The sequence below is a fragment of the Manacus candei genome, unplaced genomic scaffold, assembly GCF_025592945.1.
Source record: "Manacus candei isolate 608988 ecotype Guabito, Panama unplaced genomic scaffold, ASM2559294v1 h1tg000081l, whole genome shotgun sequence".
NCBI classification, from domain to species: domain Eukaryota; kingdom Metazoa; phylum Chordata; class Aves; order Passeriformes; family Pipridae; genus Manacus; species Manacus candei.
The window spans coordinates 6,057,445-6,080,728 of record NW_026138129.1 but is presented as its reverse complement, the minus strand read 5'-3'; the positions used below and the strand labels follow the sequence as shown (position 1 = coordinate 6,080,728).

Genomic DNA, 23,284 nt, shown 5'->3' with positions numbered 1-23,284 from the left:
TGATGGAAAGCAAACTGAGCCAGGATCCTGGATGTTTTGCTGAATAGACCTCAGCATGCACAGATCATACAGCTAAAAGAGCAATTCAGATCAAATATAAAGTGAGAAATGCACTGTGTTGGAAGAGAATGAAATATGACTACTTGACCAAACTAAAAAGAAAACTACATGCTAATCTCATGCTCCACGGGGTTTGTGATAACATGTTTTCTTTTCCTCTTCTTCTGTTTTTTTTTTTCAATTAACAAACAATGGCTTTCTATTTTGCTTCTCTGTTCATATATGAGATACTTTTAAAAACCTGAAGATAAATCTGTTTCTTGATAACATTATTTCATGGAAAGTCTATTTTAACAGGTTTGAGCGAAGTCCATTGGGCTTATCATCTGAGTTTTAGTTCAGTTCCTTTAATTCTTTTTCTTCTTCTTTAGAAGTCCATTGATTTAGTGTCATTCTCCAGTTCTTATTACAGTCTCCTAAGAGTAGTGCTATTACAGTCTAATTTAAGTGCAAATATAAGTCAGCCATTGCTTAATTTTAAAATGCTGTGTGTGTCACGAGAGAAATAGATTATTCTGGCACCTCAGTTCCAGTTCTATCCACTCAGAATCAAATCAGTGGCAGTGCTTGTGTGAAAAGTAGACAGATGAAGCACTTCCAGCAGCAAAGAGCTCAAGATGAAAAATGCAATTGACTGCTGAGAGAAGTCTCAGATTCACCCTGAAGAGGATTGCATCCTGAATTTCAGACAGACTGAAAGAAGGTCCTTGTTAGAAGCCTCTTACACACAGGCTTGAGATGGCAGACCATTGTGGTGCAGACCATTACCAGCTGAGGCCATTTATGAGACACTCAGCATAGATGTGCCTGGGACTCCACAGTGAAAAATAGACAAGATTTGAAGTAGCAAGCTCTGTCACAGTCCTAGACAAACAGGTATAAAGTGACTATGCATTGGGCATGTGTGAGTCTTTGCCCCCCAGCCACCAGACTAAACAGCTGCATGGTTTAGCTGGCATTCACATTAACTGCTACGTCTATGCTCTAAACACCTGGAAAAAAATGTCCAGTTCTCCATAAAAATACAGGAAAACCCATGTACTGAATTTTTTCCACATGGGAAACATGATCCAAGCCTCTCTTATGGGAAGTTATTTAAGACATGGGACATCTGGCAATGCGCTGAGTGTTCAACAGATTCCTTTCAACCTGGTCTCATGGACTCACAAAGCTGTACTTTAAGATGGCACTACATGGCACCTTTGAGACAGGATTTCTTGTTTCTCCATTTGACAAGGCCTTGCCGAAAATTTCTGACCTTGCAAATCAGTGACTAGTATTTCATCAATGACTAGTATCTTCATATAGCGTGAGATATATTTGTATGCATGTTGCATTTCACACATGGTGTGAGAGCGAAAAGCTGGGGGAGATGCAGAGTGTAGGTCGTAGCAGGGAGACAGTGATGGCTGAAGAGTGCCAGAGTATCCCAAAGTGACTCTCTCTGTCAAGCTGAACCTGGCAACATCTGCTGGTTGCTTCTTCCCACACCCAGAAGTGCAGGTTACCCAGCTTCTTGCACCAGTGTAGGCCAAATGACAACCACCTGGCACAGACTGAACCTGACAGCTGCACTTGAATTGCCACAGGGGTGCACGGAGTTCAAAAATGACAATTTGTCTATCCCTGCTCCCTGCCCCTAGACTGCTTTGAATTTTGAAGAGGAGAAAAAAGCCACTGTTCAACCCCTCTGCATCTCCACACTGCTCACTTGTCCATATTCTGAAGGCAAAATGTGTATCCTGACTGCTTCATGACAGACCATGGCCTAGATAACCCTGGTATGGATAACCCTATGAAGGTAAAACCATGAGAACTAACTTTCTGGATTTCACATAATTCAAGCTGGAAATGAGCACCAGAGGGGAGAAAAAGACACAATATTTATTTTTTCCTATGTGGGGGAAAAATAAGCAAAAGATCACTCTAACAGCATGAGTAATTGAGTCCTAATTGCATGATTACTTCATTATTTGTCACAATGTTTTTGCCTTTCAAACTGTAGACTCAAGCAGCAACATAAGCGAGTCAAAAAGATTATGTAAATTGAGCCATTTTTCCAAGACCTTCTTGAAAGGAGGTAGTTTCTCCGCTGTTTTGGTTTTTTACCAGCCAAAAAATAGTTATTGGTTTCCCCCCCACACCAATATGTTTGGCTTGAAAAATTGCCACATACACTCTGAAGGCAAAGCAGAGCAAATCTGCAAACACAAGAGAAAGTGTATTTTGAGTTCTCTGAGAGCAGCTTATTTAAAAATTCCCTACATTGGAACACAGATTGTCACCTAATGTTTCTTTGTCTCCTTCTGGCCCCAAATATTTTTTTATTCTCTCTTCAACTTCCTCAAATCTATCTGATAAGTTTTGTCTTCAACTAAATGTGAAGAAAAAGCACTGGAATCAGAGAAAAAATGTTCATATGTGTTGAAGCTCATATAGGAGCTTTGCTCTACTTTCAGTAAAATCAAGGAAGTAAAGAGAAGTCCTCTGGTCTCTTAGGGGTTCCCTGGCATCCTGGTTGCAGGCTGACTGAGCTGAAAAGTGCTCTAAGGGGCCTGTCCAGCTCTACCAGCAGCTATGGGAGGATTATTAGAGACATAAGATCCTGTTAGAATATCTTTCAGTATCTCTTTTTACTGTTAAGATGTATCTATATCTATACCTATATCTATATCTGTATCTATATCTATATCTATAACTATATATATATATAAGATTGTCTAGGAACTGTGCATCCTTAGTGCCTTATAAATAATAAGAAACCTGATATTTCTAATGCTGGGCAACAGCACAATACTGAAGTCCAGATGACAGTGTGCATGTCAGTGACAGAATCACAAGACCAATAGCTGATTCAATGTAAATTTGAAATTTCATTTAAAAAAAGAAGTACATACTATTCTTTCGTTGTCAGAATCAAGCACTTTCCACCTACTATCCTTCTTTCATCCTGCTGAATAGCAAGTAGCACCACACACAGCACTTTCTCCTAACCCACCTTTCTTTGTGTCTTTACCACAGATTTCAGGAGGTGCCCAATATCCATTACCCAAACTACCTTCCCTGATGAGTGTCCGTGCGTGTGACAATCTGGTCTTGAAACATGCTGGGTATCTTGTGCAACAGTTGATCTGAAGCTCTGTAAAGGGGTTTATAGTGTGATGACAGAAACAGTGAGGGAGGAAAAAGAATGTGGGTGTCAGACTAGCAACAACTCTTTTTTCTCTTAAGAGAGAAAGAACTGCCTTTGTTGTGGTTTTGTGGTGTTTATCACAGTTAAAACGGTCACTGATGCTCTGCAAGCTGCTTGTAGTCCAAGTCCCAGTCTGGTAGCTGACATTCATGATGCCAAATCCAAATTTCAGCATTCAGTCACAAACAAAAATAAGGCAGAAAGGGAAAAAGCCCAGGGTTACCTCATCTAGCATCAGAAGTCCTATTTCCCATTATCACAGACCGAGTTTGAAGAAAAGAAGCTATTTTTTTCTCAACCAGTTTACTATTCTGCTAATATGTGACAATGGACATCACTGAGTTTGGGTTAAACATGTTAGCCTCCCTATATTTTCTGAATTGTAGTCATATATATTCTTATGACTGAAACGTGGGGGGAAATGGAATGGATTTCCAATTTCCTCTCATCTTCCAAACATGAACACTGTCAGCTGCTTTTCACAAGGGCTGATGAGACAACCAGCAATCAGCCTTTCTATTTTCATCTCCTCAGGGCTTAACTCAAGCTATGCAGCAGCATCTCTACTCTGCTTCCCAGCACAGCACTCAGAGAGTTACTAGTCCAGATGCTTTTTCAAAACAGGCAAATCCACAAAAGTAAGCATGCTATTGTTTGTGAGGACTGCTTGCCCTGTGGTTATTGTGGGGAGTAGCATCCTTTCACAGGTAAGGAAAATGAAACACATTTGTGAGTACAGACACCGCCTGGCAATTTGATCCCTGCACCCTTATAAGGTTTGATCTGGATGCCCAAAGCTGCAGAGGGCAATTGATTTAGATTTCTCTGACTGCAGAGCTACAACTACCTTTGCATTAGCTGAGGTAACATTTTCTTAAGAAGTTTTCATTCATGGTATTTTTTTCTGCTGGGTTGAATAAGTCATAAAATAAAAGAAATTAAGAGCAAATTAATTATTTCTGCGATAATCCTTCTGCCTTCAGCAGATATTCTTGTCATTATAAAACCAAATAAATGAATCATATTGACATGATTTCGATCTCTTTTTTCATTTTTTTTTTTTGTGACAAGTTCTGTTCTTGTCCTAGTGAATATTCATCCACTTTGAAAACAATGCTACGTGTGGCTATATCTATGTAAATTGGAAACATTAGTTTCAAATTTTCAACCTTCACAGAGGTTCCCCGCTGATATCCTACTTACGCAGGGTAGCAGGGCACTACATGACCATAGCTATCACACAAAAGAATCAGAGTCTGGATTCTTGCCTTCTCTCCCTTCAGCAAAACTAAAACCCCTGTCAGTATACCTCCCTTGTCACATCAATATACATTCCTGTAGAGCCCATTGCTGAATGCTTTCTTACCATTGCTCTCCAGGCTGCAAGCTGGCTTGCTATTATGTCAAACTTCTAATAGATTTAAATATGAGGACAGCACTACTCAGAGAATTCAACTTTCAATAAAGTGCCAAGACATTTTTCATATATGTCAGTATCTATATTTTTAAAGACAATTATTATATGTTGGATTATATGTATATATTAAAAAAAAGCTGGACATTTTAATTGGAGACTGCTTTTTGCAAGACCATCTTTCTGTGTGTGGTCAGACACTGCTTTTTTAGAAGCTCAGGCACTACTTTTATACACACATTTCAAAATGCTACAAAACACTGAATAGTTATAAGTAGCATTTAAATAATTTGTTATTTGGTTCTGGTAAATGCCAGTGCTCTGGATTTCCAGAGCTTGTCAGATGTGGAAGCCTGCAAATTTCTCTTTTTATAGAAGTCTTTTCTGACAACACAACACTGGAAAATCCAGTGTAGATTCTCATGTCCACATGTAGGAGTTGTACAACTGTGATGACCCCCTCCTTGCTTTTCTGACAAAATGGAGGGAAACTCAGAGCTCAGCATAAGGCCAACACAAAAAGTACCAGTGTGGCAGGTGAAATAATTTCATAGGCAAAAAAAATCAGTGTTGCCACTGCTGTGGCAGAATCAGGCCCAGAGTTATTCACGAACAGCACTCCAGCTGACTGCTCAGCTGCCCTCTTCCGGGAGAAGACTTTTAAAAAATTCTTTATTTCATCATCCTGGTGTACCAGGAAGAAAAAAAAACACAATTACCTTATTGTGAAGGAGGATGGGCCTATTCTCTGGCAATAAGGAATGCTACACAGTGTCTGTGTAATACATGCCTTAAACAGAAGATGGCATGTAAGGAAAATTGAGACTGTCCAATATTCACAAGTCAGCAAGTAGCAAAATGACTTTCCTCCTTAGGCTTAGGCACTGTTAGTCAATCCCAACAATCACCAATGTCAGCTAAAAGGTGCTGATCATTATTGCTAATGAGCATTATTTTAGACATGAGAAACAAAAGGTCATTTTCGCACTTACTCCTTCAGTTAATTCACCAGTACTATCTAATTGCATTGAAAGGTGGGAGAGCTTTCCTCAGTTGCCAACCATGAATTTTGAAAAAACATAGTTTCACTTTTATATTTGTGACAAGTCCTAGCAATATTAGAATACTCCCATGGCTACAGATAAGCCTGTATCTCACTGCTGGCAAGACCAGGCTGAAAGTCTGTGTGCTGTCATGCTAAAACCTGAGGCCTGATGAGAACTGACTCATCTCCTTAAAACCAGAAGAAGCAAGTTAACTAAATATTCTCATCTGAGAGGAAAACAAAAGGGTGATAACATAGAAAAGCTTGGGTTGGAAGGGACCTTAAAGATCAACTAGTTCCAATCCCCCTACCATGGGCAAGGATACCTTCTACTAGACCAGGTTGCTCAAAGCCCCATCCAACCTGGCCTGGAACACTTCTAGGGATGGGGTATCCCCACGTGCTCTGAAAAGCCTGTTCCATTATCTCACCACTCCCACAATAAATAATTTCTTCCTAATATCTTATCTAAACCTAACTTTTTTTCAGGTTAAAGACATTCTTCTTTGTCCTATTACTACATGTAAAAAAGTTCCTCTACATTCTCTTGTAGGCCCCCTTTAGGTACTGAAAGGTGCTATAAGCCCTGATGTCTTCTCTTCTCCAGGTTTAACAACCTCAACTCTCTGGGCCTGTCTTCATAGGAGAGGTGCTCTATTCCTCTAATCTTCTTGGTGGCCCTCCTCTGGACTTGCTCCAACAGACCCAAGTCATTCCTATGTTGGAGTATCCAGAGTTGGACACAATACTCCAGGTGGGGTCTCATGAATGCAGGGTAGATGTGGAAAATCACATCCTTCAGTATAGGCTTCAATGTAAGTCAGTGATTTTGCTCCTGCAGGCATGGATGGAGGCAGGCAGGAGTCATCTCAAGCTCCCTGTCTTTTGCAGCAGGCATCACAAGGTACTGTGGGATTTCTGCCTGATTCCTTTCCCCACAAATTGTGCTGGGCTCAAATGTACCTCGAATTCCAGCTATTAGATTCTTCTAGTTTGCTAACCTCCATAGGTCAGTCATGACTAAAACCAGCTGAAAGCGTCATGGCAATATCAGTTCTGCACATTGGAAGCACGAGGGGAAAACCACTGAAGCACCTTCTGGGAGGGCAAAGTAAAGGGAAATAGAAAATTGCTGCCTTGACAATCTCACACACACACAAGAGAAGGTACAAGAGGAGCATTTGGTGCCAGACTGTGAAGTTAATGATTTTAGACTCACAACTCATACAGCACTACTATGCCACTGTGGGTTGTAAGCCTCCCATGGGACTATAGATGGAAAAGCATGTCAAACCTGGTCAGGACTTGGGCTGGATGTCTCTAGGGAGGACCAGCATGACTGAGGAAGAGACTGGTATGATTTATATAGCTCCCTTTGAGACAGCAATATGTGTCTGTCATGGTTTCAATTCTAATGTCCTACAGGAGGTGATGTTTTGTGAGAGAAATCGAAAGATGAAGTTTAAAAGTAATTCCAAAGGCCACTTCCTACAAGTGATTTGTCTTGTTTCTTAGTAAAATTTCTGTTCTTCTCGGGTTCTGCTTCATTACGTTGCATACACAATTTTTCACTTCCCATCTACGGTTATTGAAAGCTCACAGTCAGAGTAGCACATTAGTTCTTACATTTTACAGAAACAAAAAGTGTTGGTAAGGGATTGCCATTTTTATTTAGTCAATTAGTGATTTTTTTTTTTTTAAATGAATGACACTGTAAAGTGGATAAATGAGAGCTCATTATGTTTCAAATTATTATCATTCACTTCTGTGTGAACGTTCAATGTTTTTACACTGTTCATTTAAAAAAATGTATATTATAACCTTGTGGACCATGATGGATTGTATTTTGCAAATACGTATTTACAAAGGTTTTAATTATCATATGTTGTGCATATATTTGCATGCAATTTACATAATGTATTTTAACTGCCTATCATGCAGGCAGTATCTTGGGGAGTCTTTACTGTGAAGATTCCTGACACGTTTGGCATGTGCAGCTTTTTGTAAACGTTGTTGCTGCTTTTGTGCCAGAAAGGTTTTACCATTCTCAAGGATGCACAATGGTGAGTATCTTGGAAAATCAGCAACCATACATATATTCTCTAAGGCAATAGCTGATTTTTCGAAAAGTATACACATGCTTTCACCCCAGACTGGCAAGTGGATTGAATCTTTGCTCTGCATGTTTGAAATTCATAACACGAGGCATCATGAAAGCACAATATCTTCTCCAAATGAAAGCACTTGTGTAAGGAAGAGAATTCAATTTTAAACAAACACACACATGTAGGAAACTTTAGTCTTAGCGTTGTGCCTTATCTAAGGTACTCCTTGGCTCCAATGTGTGCTGCCAAATCAAAGATTTTTAATGTCTTATTAATACACCCAAATCTGAAAACAGGTTTAGTTTTTCATGTCTGTACCAATTTCTGAGGATTTGCAGCTCTGCTGCAGCTTTGCTTTGAGTAAAGTGCAAGAAGTCTCCATTGAAGAATGAATATGGATAGTAAGAAGTCATTCCTGCTGTGAAGAGCCCAACAGTATTCCCTTTTCAGGAAGGATAATTAGGAAAAAATAGTCCTGTTAAGATTTCCATCCTGTCCTAAAGTTAGAGGCTGAGGTCTTTTCTGTGGAACCATGCAAAAGTGCAAAGGGGAATAGAATCCTTCCTACCTCTGCTTCAACCAGCTACAACCTACTCAAGTTTTTGGACCATATCTAGAGAACTGAAAAGAGAGAGAATATATGGAGGGGAAACAGGCTGCAAATACATGGAAAGGAACATGTATATATACAGTAAAAAGAACAAGTAAACACATATCCCTCTCTGCTCCATGCCACCCCATCAGATCTTTCTGGATGTAGCCATGAATTTGTGTAGCCATGAATTTGTGACACTTCCTAAAAGATTAATTCATAAGTGTCTTCCCTATCCACAAGCAGAAAAAGGGGAAGCATACTTCCTTTCTTCCCTCCTTACTTTGTTTGTTGAGGCCCTGCTGATGAATAGGAAAACAGAAAAACATCTTAGAATCTCATTTCCATTTCCACACCAACTGTATTGAGCTCAAAAATGCCATGAATTGCAGCCTTTAGATTTCTCCAAGATGTTTGCTTACAGGATAATTGAGAATTTCCATTTGGGTTTATATTAGCAGATTCCCCTCAAATGATCCCTTTCTGTTACCATCTCATATTACAACAGTTAAGAGAAATACACAGTGCTTACAGGCCTTTTTTCAACATAAATAAAATTTCAAATGCATGAGGTTACCATAATTGGTTTGCATATAAACTATTTTCATACCTGCACAAGTTTTCTGGAATGCTATTTACACACTCATGCTTGAAAATTGAACCTTTACACACATATTTGTGTAGGAACTGCTTATTGCTTTGATAGCCCTTCAATGAAGCCGTGTCTGCAGAGGAACTGGTACCTGTAGATAAGAGCCCACTATACATTCCATACCAAAGCATACTAATATGGGCTTGGAAAAATCAGATTGGATAAAATGAAGAATAAAAGGTGAAACATCATTAAACCCATGATAAAATCACAAAACTCATGAAGTTAACATGTATTAGAAGAATATTTCCTTTTACAACTGTTTCTATCAAAACTATTTTAAATTTGTCCCTATCTGCCATTCTCTCTTTTTGACTTTCTGTGGATAATTGAACATTCAGATTACTAGGAATATATATGAATAATATAATTTCCACTCAAATATTCACAAATTGTTCATTTGTAATAAGATATTGATATGGGAAATATAAAATTCATACTGTGATAGTGACTCTTCTAAGCACCTAAACCTTTCAAGTTAGAAAATCAAGTAATACTTTAAGGCTTTCATAGAACAAATAAAATCATTAGTCTTCAGTAACCTACTAGCACAGCATCCATTGTATTGTGTCTGCAATAATGTGTGAAGAGCTCATGAATCCCTAGCAAACCAAGAAACCAGTGAATAATTTGAATAATGAATTCACCTGAAAATGAGCCAATAATTTAATGAAGAGTTATTGAACATTAAACCTCTGCAATGCCTTGAATTTTTTTTAATAATCCACTTTGGTCAGGCAATTCTACTATCTTTGACTTAAAGCAACTGTTACAGACCATTTCAAAATGTATTGAAGTATTATTGATTTACTCTTCTGCAATTCTCGGTCTTAAAGTCATAAATTTTTATTCATGTAGCTGTAGACACATGAAATAAGAAATGTAAGCATAATCATCTGCTTGTCTAAATCAAACTGAGTTCAACACCACCTGGCTAACCTCTACACCTTAAGAGTTGCTGGTGTAGCAAGCAGAGCTACAGCAGCACAGCAGCAACCTTTTAGGCATTTAGGTATTAGGCATCCACATCATATTAAAACCAAATATGTCCAGAATATAACTGGAAATTATCAGATATCATGCTCAGAGGAACCACTGAAATGTACCATCTTGTTTAAATTTACGTATTTAAGACTAGATCATTCAAGTTGCTCCTTTCAGGTATCATGCTGGCATCACCGACAAAGCTAGGATGGCAGATACTCGCTGATGTAAGGAAAAGGTCCACACAGGCTCCTGCTACCATGTAGAAGTTTAACATTATGAGTTGCATCCCATAGTAACCCCATCCTGTAGCATGTGGGACATGTAACAGCCATAGCGAAATGCCTACTTAAATACTGAGTCTGCATGCAGCAACACCTACCTACCATCCTGACTATCTAGGGATTAGAAAAAGCGCCTATTGAATCTTTTTTTTCTATTAAAAATTGATTAATATGCAGATTTATCCAAGTGTTCCTGAGAAAACATAAGTGAATATTTTCTGAAAGTCATAGGTTTCATTAACAAAAATTGTGAAGTGAACAGATTTAGAAAGAGTAGAGTGATTTGCAGAAATCTTGCTCACATTGGATTTATTCTTCTAAGTACTTGAGTAAAATAGTTCCATACACTTTTTTATATGGTCAAGCCAACCTAAGACTAAGTAAATGTTGGTTGAATGAATTACTAGCATTTCATAAGACTAAGTACAAATACAAAAATGCTTTAAAGTCACAACTGAGAAGGCCACCATTCTTCAAAGATTTACCAAATCACCAAAGTAAGGCACAATATAATCAGATTAATTTAAAAATGGATGAAATAAATATTTATTCTTCATTCGTTCTCTACTGGGGGTTGAGAAGGCGTCTGTTTTCCTTCTAAATCCCAAGTTGTACTTGAATTGGAAAATTTCTTCCAGGTAATATGTATGGATATCTTTTCTGATATCAGATGTTTTCCTGAAGGAAACTCATCTTAATGACTATCTTTCCCAAGAAAGAATGGAGGCTTTCCTTCTGATGTAGAAGCTATACTTGTCCATTTTATGTATGCAGTCATGGAATAATTTGGTTGAAAGAGGTCCCTGGCGATCTCATAGCTCAGGAAGCTACATGGTCCATGCAGTCTCCCTTCAAGTAATTTGGTTCATTCCTGTCATTTCCTTCAGGTTGTTAGAGAAAGTACAAGTCATGTAACTAGGGAGACAACAAATCTGCTACTATAAATTAAGCCTTACACTTTCATTTAGGAAAGGTAAAACTTCTTTTATATTTCATTAATCTGTTGACCCCAGAACAATCAAAATGTTCCTAGGATTAAATTCTATTGATTAGTGATGATGGTACAACTTATCAATGGAAAACTGAAGCAAGCTTTTTAAAAATAGAACCTAATTTTGTTCTGCTTTTGCACAAAGGTACAATTATGAAAGTGTGTAAGTTGCCTTTCCTCCTACATGACACAGTGACAGAGAACTATATTCTTTCTCCTTTCATGAATCCAATCACAGAAGAAGAATGTGTATGGACCAACAGAAAATAGATACTTGTCAATTGCCTCATGTAGTATTGGGATATGCAAAGAAAATCTGAAGGACACTGTGCAGAAACTTCCTTTTACTCTATGGCTGAACAATATGTAAAAGGTTAAGAATCCATCTCAAAGGAACTACTCAAAGAAATCTACTCTACCTCTATCAAAAAACTCTGAAAGCAAATTTTTAAACCCACGTTTATACATGAAGGCCAGAAAAAAACAATTACTCCTGGAGAAGCATTCAAAATAAAAAGTACTTTTTTATATTCATCCATTGAAATACCAACAAAACATACAGAATTCAAGGTAAGGTATATGCATATGAACATACATGTACATGTTTTTTAAAACAAAACAAAACAAAAAAATCAAAACAAAACAACAAAAATCAAACAGAACAATGGGAAAAAAATAAAGGAAAATAGCCTTTTCAATGAACATACTGTTGTGGGACAAATGTAAGAACAGCAATCTGAAACTTTGAATGTTTGGATACAAGGACTGTTGCTCACAAAAAGGTAGAAGACATGAAGGAAGAAAAATTGATGGAGGGGGCAGAGACAGATAAAGATCTCTACAGATTTTCTGTATTATATCCTGTGAGCTGTAAGTAAAGGAAGGTTGTACAGTTGGTACTACCTCAGGAGAAACCTGCGATGTGATTAAAAGCCAAACAGGCAGAGCACTTTCAGCTGCTTGCTGCTGTCTTGGAAAGGACAAATGTTTGATGGCCACCTGTGCTTAGTCCTCTACCTTCCTATCTACTCAATTTCTGGTGTATTAAAATTCCTTATTTCCCATCCCACTGAGAGCTAAAGCATGGGGAGGCTTAATGTGCCCAGGAAAAAGGAGCAGACACAGGGGACAGTCCTATAGAAGCCTGAGCCTTGGGGGACTAGCAATTCTACATGGAGCAAATTACTTACCCCTCATGAATACCATGGTATGATTCTGAATCCTCTAACTGTAGCCTGGTAACACTCACTTATCTGAGGCATACAAAAGGAAATAAATGAGGTTGCTCAGGATTAGTAAACATCAGTCAGTTGGAGAAATGAAGGAATATGAAGATAATATCAAAGGCACTATCATCATGGTCCTTTTCAGAAAGTCTGTGGCAGGCAGAGCACACAACAGTTGGTAAAGAATGCAGATTTGAAGATATTTTGACAGTCTTTAAGAAGAATATATAAATACAGATACATAAAACCATTGGCAATACAATAATTTTCCAAGTGACATTATAAATAAAAGGGAGAGAAGGAAAAGAAAGAAGTAAATTCCTACAGGACAGTCAATACTATCCAAAATAGAAATAGTTCATAATCTATGCAGTATGTATTAATCCTGTTTCCACCAATAAAATAAAAATATGTAGTTGTGTTCTAAATAACAATTTTTAAAAATCTGAACTTGATCCAGTACTGGTCAAGGAGAAGCTTGAACTGTCTAAAATGTACATGGTAGAACACCATAACACTTTTACTGTAAACTCAAATGGAAACTGTATTTTTGCACAGAGAATAAAAGGAAAACAGAAACTATGCCTTGATGATAGGAGTAAAATATCACTCCCAAAAAACACAGCCTTCTGTCATATTCTAGTCCTATATATATATTATATATGTGTACCATGTAATTTTCCAACCAAGAAAATAGTAAGGTAAGAAAGGATTTTTGGGGGAGAAAAAAGTAATGCAATTAGCAGACAATGAAAATAATGGTTACTAGCTCAGTTTTTACTACCTTGGTGGGCAAGTCTCTATCTTAGGACTCAAAATCCATGGACATCAATGAGTTCCAGCTAATGACTTTGTTGTCTAATATCCAAACAGAGTAGAGGAGTGCCTTTTTTATGTGTCTGTCTAATCAATGTCCAGAAATAGCAAGGATTATTTTTCAGGGTATGTTTGACATAGAAGTGTGCGATGGGAATTGGTTTAATAAGACAGCCCTTTAAAACGGAATATTCAGGAAATCCTTAGAGAAGTGCATATCAGTATTCACTTCATAGCCTTCTCTGTGAAAATCTTTTTTCTCTTAAAAGAATCAAAAATAAAAGTCATGAAGCTCAATAGGGACAGATTTGATTTCCTCTTTTCTTTTTTTTCATCAAATCCCAAGGTCTAATTAACCAGGCCTGGAGATTTTTGTTGTATTGAAACAGCAGCTCATTTAAAACCAAGGAGCCCATTCAATAATAACGGAAATAGATACTGCTGCTCCATTCTCCTCTCTGACATACCATACCTTTACCACATACCATCTCATTACTATAAACCAACTAACATTACCACATTGGTCATTAGATGCTTTGCAAAGAACTTCCTATTTTCTTATTTATAAAAAGTGAAAACAAAATCGAGAAAAAATACTTCTTTACACTGCCTCAGAAACTGAGGTGAGGAAAACTGCCTGTTGTACAACAGTAATTTACCCTGTGTCCATCTAATGCATAGTACTCAAAAACATGATGCGTCGTCCTCAGAAGGGTTGCCATGTTGAAGCATTTATTGTTGTTTGTTCACATCTTATTCAAGTAGATTGCCCCTGTAATTTTTACATTACCAATAAACTGAGTATCTGATATAAAAGTGCAGGTGGAGTACAAATTAAGACATCTTACAATATATGATATTTTCAGAGACTTTTTAGAGTCTTCATGGTTTATGTATTTCATTCCTTGAAGCTTTCTTTGAAAACTTAAGAGTTAAACAACTGTTTTATACTAAATGGAAGTGAAGATTCCTGTGTTGATGCATGCCATCAGGAACTAGAATTGAACAGAAATACAAAATAATTCATAAATCACAAAAACAAGGCTGCTCTTCTGCCCCCCACAAAGGACAGAGAAGCGTACTTAAGCAAAGCACAGACGCAATACTAGGACTAGGAGAAACCAGTGTTTCATTCCAAGTTTGCTGAAGTCAATTTTCCATAAAATCTATTCACAAATAGAAGAAAATGTTAATGCAAGATATATCTGCTGCAGAGTATATACTGCATAATATATATTATGACAATATAAAGCCATTCAAAATCTTAACTTTGCATCTTTATAGTACAAAGGCCCCTGAGCTCTTAGACTGGTCCTACAGACTCCTGACAGTTTTGTAGTCCAGAAGGACAGGACACTAGCAACTCCTTAGTATGTTACTAAAGCCCTAATTATTCAATTTTTAATGGCAACTCATTTGGGGCCATCACTGTCCTGGCATTACAGAAAGAAAACAGCTTCCAACATCCCAAGAATGTCTGGGATAAAGAGTTAAAAAAGAGTCAAGAGAGAAATTATTTATTTTTCCCAATATGAAAAGAAAAACAAGACTCTTTTTTTCTTGATTCAAAAAGAAGTCTTTGGAATCAAGAGTGCATCTGAGATCTGATATCTAAAGGTATCTAAGATGGAGCAAAGTAAAAGGAAATGGATATACAATTAGTGATTGGTTTTACATTTCAAAACACTGGGACTTGCTCACTGCTGCATGATGGAAAGCTTACACTGAAAAATTGTTTCTAACTTTGAACTTCACATTTACATAGAAATACACCCAGAATTCTTCTTATGCCCCCGCTTGACACGGACTTGTCAAAATCTTATACTCTCCTTAAAAATCTCTCTCTGAATATTTTTAGATTGCAATTTCTCTACATGCAAAATATAAATTTGAATCTTTCCTTTTACTGCCTATTTACATCCTTTACATTATTGTCTCTGTTCATTTCTACATTTGATTTCTTTCTCTTCTATCAGCAGCTATATTTGCAATGTCCTTCAATATTTTTTAGATCCCTGTGTACCTCATCTTCATTTTTCTTTAGAAAGATTTAAACTTCAGCTAGTTTAGTCATTTTAAACTAATTATTTTCTATCTTTATGCATGAGTTTACTTCCTTCCTGCATGCAAAAAGGTCTGGGTTCATGGGGAAAGAACTAGGGGAAGGTGAAATAGCTTTGTTATCTGAGCACTTTGGCATATCTGGTTGAAAAGTACTGCACGTGGAACTGGGAAATCACCACCTTCAGTGGTTGGGTTTTGTGAATCCAGCTCTTTGCTAGTTTAAATGGCATCAAAAAATGATTCTGAATATTTCTGCTTCAGAACTTTAGTCACAGAGATGAGAAAAAACCATCGGGATAGTGGTGTGGTCAGAAAGAAGCCCAGACTCTCTCACTCACAGTCCATTTCTCTTTCCTGAGAGAGACAGAAAGCAAGCTGTGGGATTTTGTGGGGTAGTCGCCTACCTGGCCTTTCTACAACATGTGTCTTTTGGAACATATGCTGGTTACCTGATGTGTTTTTTGTCTGGGTTGTTCTTAAGTGTGTGGTTCCAAGGCTTCTCGGTGGCATACCGAGTCCTGCTGCTTTCCAAATTTGTACTTGCTTCCAAGGTCTGGGCAAGTAAACTTGAAGATGCTTGTGGGGACTTCTTAATAAGACAGCATCTTTGAGCCAGTTTGTAACAGTAGACTATGAGGGGCACTCCAAACAACTGAATTAGAAACCAATGTACATAGTGGAACATCCAGTAGAATTAAGAACTTATATTGGGAAGCTAAAGTAAGAGACTTCAACTGAAAAAAATTAAAATTATTTAATTGTAGTCAGTGGTAACAAATATTTTGGCCCAAGCTCAATTTAAAACATGCTGCAGCCAGCATGAGATGCAGAGGTTGTATGTTGTGAAAGAGCCCAGAAAGAGTAATGTAGAAGACCAGCTGTCCTTAATGGTATGTGCACACTGGCCACAGATCCTGTTCATTTACAAATCTCTAAGCCAGAAAGAGAGAAAGAAAATATAAGAGAATCTTGACCACTTAGTCAGCAAGTGACAAAAAAGATTAGAAATGGTCTCTGAATATGTACCATTAACGTTGAAAGAAAATCTACCATATTGTTTGTGTTTAGATCTGAATAAATATATTGAAAAAAATTCCATGAAGTGACACAATTATCTTTTACTAATTTAAATGTATATCCACCTTGCTTTTACAAATCTCCCCAGATAAAAGGAATTCAAGGCAAGCCATTTTCAATGCACTATGCAGGAGACACTAGTCTCACAGGCTTCCTTTGACTTAAAATATGCTCCTGAGAATTTTCACTAAGTACTACATATTTCTTGAAGGAAATTAATCTATTGACATGTACATAGATGATGTTCTGACTTTTGAGAAAACAGCAGCAGAACATCACAAAAGACTAAACAGTGCCTCTGACGGGACTATGAAATAGAAACCAAATTATACAATAAAGGTAAAACTTCAGGCTCCAGAAAATGTTTGAAAGAAGGGCTAAAGAAGGTAATAAATTCCAAGCTATTCCAGACTTCAAAGACAAAAAGACAAATGAGTGTGCAAAGACGGTAAAATCTGCGGGAAAATTTGTGCCAAGCTTGACAGTCTTTATTAGTAGCTGTCAAGCACTTACAAAGAAGTGCACATAATGGTATTCAAGCTTGGACAGACTTTCAAAGTTTACAGGGTTAATAAAGTTCCTATTCTCAAGTATTTTGATACAAGTACAAAGACCTAGGCATTTTCAGATGTTTTGGAAAATTGCTGAAGGATGGGATGTTTACCAAATAGGCTGAATACAGGGTACTTTTGAAATCAGAATGCCCCTGTGCATTGCTAGAGAGGAAGAGGATAGGTGAAAGAAGTTTTACATATTCATTTACAGAAAAATGGCAATAGCAGCAACTAGTCACATAACATTTGTGCTCACAGCAAAGTTGCCACTGCTTAAATATAACAGTAAAATAAGGTGGGGTTTTATCAATTGTAATTACAATATTTGAAAACATAGCATAAACCATGAAATATACTGATAGAGACACTTCCAAGATGCTTTCTCAAAAACAAAGGTGTATTATTGCACATGGGAATAGTAACAAAAAATCTGTCTCAGAAAATATGTTGTTGGATTATTATTTGTGTAACTGTAAGGCTACATGGGGAAATTGGTTTCATTTTTTTCATGGGAAGAATTAAATCTGCATTTGCCAGGTATGTCCTAGAATTAGATCTTATCACGGTCTACCACCTGATAGGCAGAACTGGATTATGTATTTCAATAAGTAATCTGTCAAATTCTAGACATCCTTAACTGAATGGTCTGGTGGAAAATGCCATTAAGACACATAAAAGGTTATTCACAGGGAACTCTAGAAGAGATGTACGCTTACTGCTGATGAATGTGTCGGCACTATCTCTAGAATGGTCTACCACTAGCTGAAATTAGATTTAACAAAAAAAATCAAGGTCAGACCTCCTGGGTTAGGAGGACAATGGAAAACTATTTCTGAATACAAAATGATGCAGTGATAGTATGACAAGAGTTCAAGGATATTAAAATTTTGGAAGCCTGGAGGTATAGACTATATGCATAATGGCATTTGGTGGATACAAAGGGACTTGAGAAACTGTGCTTTGTTCATCTTATACAAACTTGGAAACATACTTTTATGGGAAGCTTGAAGCCATTACAATGTTTTTCTGATTTTAAAAAAATCAGAAGGAGAGGAGGAGGGAGGAGAGGGGAAGGGAGGGGAGGAGAGAGGCAAGAGGAATAATGGAAACATGTATTTATGTACTGGCCCTTTGAGAGTAAAATAAGAAAGAACAAAATGAGACCTGAGACCATTTAGTTGAACCATAAGTTCTCAGCGGAAAGCATGTTACAGTCAGAAGAGAGTAAATCTTGATCCTCCTCTTTTTATAGTGAAATTTCATAGGAAAGAGTAACTGATAACAAAAAGGTAACAAAGAAAAGTTTCATCAGTTATCTGTTGGCTTTTAGTTGCCAGGTGCCAATTGAGCCTGATCTGACCCAGTAGGTTCTTTTCTTCTCTAATTCAGCACAGTGTGAACACTCCCACATGATTTTCTTTGGGATGAAGCAGATGAGCTGTGTTCAGGCAACACTGAAAATGGGAGAGATAGTTTAAGAACCAGTTTCTTGCTGTTTCCCAGTGATGTCACTGCTCGCCTTTTAAGTAGTGTACTTATCTTTTGCCCTGTTAGTATGGCACATCCAAACAACAACAGGGAAGGTGCTTGCTAGCAAGGGCCAAATATGTAATATGAGCATATAATTTTGCATACTGCTATAGCTGCAGAGATACTTGGACCTTGGTTGCACTTGGACCTTGCACTCCCAACAAGTAAAACAATTGGCACCACATCAGCAGTCTCCCCAGCACCTCTGTACAACAAAGCTTCATTGAGTACATCAACAAAGCTTCTCAGATGTGACACAATTGGCAGGAATCAGGCAGCTCTGGAAACGTGAATCTGGTTGGATTCAAACAACTCTGCAATAATTATACAGTCAGTTCTCATTCGAAAATGCTGGGAGATGAAAAATTCCCATGACCTGTGCAATCATTTTCACTCCATATCCAATATGTAAGCTGATTTCTCACCTTGCTGAGACTAGACTCAATGAGAAGCAGCTGAAACTAACAAAATTATAGAACCATGTCATAGAAGAAATAGTATCAGGACTTATATCTATGTATAAAATTGAATTTGTTTTAACTTTAGAGTTTCCAAAGCCCCTTGACATGAAGGTGAAACAATACACCAAGATGGCACTACTTCCTAGCATTCAGCTGCACTCAGCATTAACTTGCTGGCTCATTCTGTTTCTGCTCAGGACAGCCCAGAGACAAGAGGAAGCGCAATGCAGGAAGCTGACATTCAAAGACACTAAACAGTCACAGGGCCAGATTATGATGGCTACTGCTAGTCTGCTCTTTGGGCCTGATGAAATGTTTTGAACTCCTTTCTTTCCCAGAAGCATGAAAATTCCTTTGTGGAGAATATATGCTTAGATTACCTAGGGGATACTGTGCAGAAGAGCAGAGATACAATATTATCTTGAGAAAATGTCTATCCCCATCCTGAAGAAATACATCAGTTCTTGAAATAGGAAAGAATAAAAAGGAGAATGATAAAACCTCAGAATATGGATGATTGTGTTGTCTTAAAAATTCTAGAGAAGAATCCAGGTCAGTGTTACTTGTACCATCATGAAAAATAGCAAACCAGACACAAAAAGGAAGACAGGGGAAAAAAAGTTTATTGGGCAGTGTCAGGATGATTACACATCAAAAAACCACCCAGTTTTCATGAAAGATCAGTGACAAAAATACCATCCTATAAAGGTCAAAAATAGCAGAATAACCTTACAGGAATAAGTGTCCCACTTTTCTGAATGTGACCTGTAGGATGAATTACTAAAATCTTATCATAGGTAACTGAATATTAGAAAGACAGCTTGTAGCTGTAAGTGAGTATGTACTGAACTAAAAACCTTAAACTCGATGACCGAGGAAACTCACAGAATAAGTTATAATCCATTTAAAAAGCCTTAGGTCTGAAAGGACAGCAGTAACAGAATATCTATAAAGTGACATTATATTTAAAGATAAATGACATATACAGCAAATTAAGAGAAAGTAACTCTCTTCCAGCGTTTTTGTTCCTTTATGAAATAAAATTCAAAGACAGTTTGTGACACTTAAAAAGATCCAGCAGAGGTTGTAGCAGGATATGAAAGGAAAAAATAATAAAAAAAAAGACAAGTCTGGTCGTGGATGAAAACCAAATTCATTTAATTTCATTAATTCATAGTTTGAGCCATTCCACAGTTGCACTTTCAGATCTTTCATAGCTGTCCATATTTTTTCTAATCCTAGGGTTTTATGTTCCTCTAGAGTGACCCAACCTAATCAGCCCCATTCTCTCCTTCAGTTGCTTCTACCAGAAAAGCTTGCTTCTACCTGAAAGAGCTTACCTAATTCACTTCTGCTGCTTTTCAGGGGACAGTACTGATTTCACTCTCAGAGGTGTCCATGATCCTATCAGAAAACTAAATTTTTTTCCTGGGTGCTGTCAGAAGTTGGAAAAGACTAACCAAACTTCTAATTATTGTGTTAAAGAAGGAAAGCCTTGTGTTTTTAGTCTGAAGAAGAACACAGATTATAAACAATTGATGATTAAATTTGGAATTAAGGAATTTAAAACACAGATATATTATGTTTTCTTAGCAGGAATTCTAGGGGAAGAAAGATAAAACACACCTTCTTGAGAGGAGAAAAAACTGCAATGTGTAAGGATCTACTGTGTCATGCCTAGACTTAGGAAGCATTACATTAGGTTATGAAGTACTGCATATGTACTTAAATCTAGTCACTGAAATGTGAAATTTAATAGAAAGTATGCTTGAGAAGAAAAGACTCCTGACAGAAACATTAAAACAGTCTGGAGTAAGTACTGAATGTGTGTGTGTTACCAGCTATATATGCTTAGCTAAATGAATTTAAAACACGTAGAGCACCCACACAGGTTTTTCTAAGATGCTGGGGCACCATATAATTATTCATTTACTCATCTTTAAATGAAACTAAATTCCCAGAAAGCAAATGTGTGAGATCTTGCTAGAGACAGCTTTAGTGTTCCTCCTATTCCCTTCCTTCATTTATTCCTGGATGCAATCTCACACTGGACCCATTTCTGAAAAGCTGTAGCAATCACTTTGCTGAATTATGCAGGGAATCACTATGAGTTTCAAGACTACACTAATTTACAGTCAAGGATGTCTGACACACCGAGGACCAAGCAGGAAATAGGTGATATACATGGGATCTCACTAAAATCTCTGTTAGCAATATGAAAAAAACCCACTAAATTTGTGAAATATAATAGCAGCAGAGTTTGAGGGTTCAATTTACACAGTATTTCCTTTGGACTTAAGTCTACTGAAATAGTACAGTATTATTTGCAATAATGCAAATATTATAGTACAGGTAACAAAGCCTTACTGGAGGAAAAGAAAATTTCCAGAATCTATTCCTAGGTTTGACTGCAAATATATCTAAATGAGTGCTCTTTTCTGATATATCCAGATTATAAGCAGAATTGCAGAGACATACAAATAATTCATCAGTTAAGCTTACTAGCCACTTCCAACTTGAGAAGGACAAAGATGTGAGATGTGTAACAATTGTCTAAGCTGAACTACTTTATCCGTCTCTGCTCAAAAATCAATTGCAAATGAATCTTCTGAATTGCTTTTCTAGAAAAAAACAGCTCTCTATATCTAAGATGTTAACACAACACAGCTGAGAAACAGTTATTTCTTAAAAAAAAAAAACAACAGAGAGAAAACAGGTCTAAGGTGAGAAAAACCAATTAGATATTTGGAGCGCAATTACACAAGGCCTGTTTCTGATATTTGTAAGCTTTTAAGGTCAATCTCAGGTTCATATGAAGCCAAGGTAAAGATTTTAAAGTGGTGTTAATGTCAAGAGTTGCTGAGATTTTTACATACTGCCATTCTGTATAAACAAAGTTTTGTAAACAATGTCATCACAAAGACCACATACAGAAAAAAAAATTGCCTGGACCTCATCTTTAAAGAAAGATGTGTTAACTGACTCACAGTCACACCTAACCACCAGTAACCACTTTGCAACTCTTCATATCACAGAGAAAATAAAACAGAACTGGTAAATCCAAGGATACCAAATATGAGTAGACTAATAACACATGAAGAGGAAATCATGCATAGAGAGAGACGCTAGAGGAAAAGCCTCACATATATTTAGAGACGAGTTATGTTATTTCTGTTTTAATGTTAGAAAACTATGGGACACCCATAGCTTAACACAAGAAAAGTTTGCTAACCGAATCCATTGTAATAAAACCATGATCTGAGAGAATTAGAGAAATTGTGACATTGATGTTATTTTTAATGCTGCATAGCTGAACCTGATAGCATCATTAAGAAACAAAGGAGAGGGACATACCGATATAGAGTGTTGTTGGCAAACTGCAAAATAGAACAGGGGTCTCAGAACTTGAGACTTATCCAAACTATTTCAAGTACCTGAAACACGAAGGGTGCAAACAAACCATAATAACACTGGATTATAAAAATAATGATCTACAGACATATCAGAAAGATAACACCTGTGAGCAGTGGGAAACAAGCAATTTTCCATCACATTAAGTATTAATGGAAAGAAGAATCCAAAGAAAAACAATATTATCCTTTCCAGATGATAACAATGTATTTCAAATTTACAGAAAAAAAAATCAACATCATTTATGCTTTGATGCTCTTTTTTGTCTTTGATGGTCATTTCAGTAAGGGTTTATGAAAAAAAGTCTTCCTTGTTCAGTATACTTGCCTGGGTATGTGTGCCTGGGGATTTCATGCAAGAGAAGTGTAGGGAACAGACTAAAGGTCTCTATGTAACCTTTGTTGATCTCACCAAGGCTTTCGATACTCTGAGCAGAAAAGGTCTATGGCAGATTTTGGAACGTTTAGGATGTCCCCCCAAGTTCCTTAAAATGATAATCTTACTTCATGAGGATCAGCACGGCCAAGTCAGATATGGCAACGCGCTTTCTGAGCCCTTTCTAATAACCAATGCTGTGAAACAAGGCTGCATTCTTGCACCAATCCTATTCACAATCTTCTTCAGCGTGATGCTCCAAAGGGCCACGGTAGACCTCAATGATGAAGATGGTATCTACATTCAATATTGTACCGATGGAAGCCTATTCAACCTAGGGCAACTGAAGGCCCACACTAAGACCTTAAAAAGTCTTTTTCAAAAGGTCTCTTTTTAAAAAAAAAATCATCTTGTCCAGAAGCTGCTTTACGCTGACACCACCGCCCTCGT

General features: G+C 37.3%; 1 protein-coding gene across 5 annotated transcripts in view; it reads right to left on the bottom strand.

Annotated features, from left to right (window-relative positions):
- Positions 1 to 23,284, bottom strand: part of GRM1 (glutamate metabotropic receptor 1) — a 178,298-nt gene that overhangs the window by 66,540 nt on the left and 88,474 nt on the right. The gene's annotated exons all lie outside the window — the stretch shown is intronic.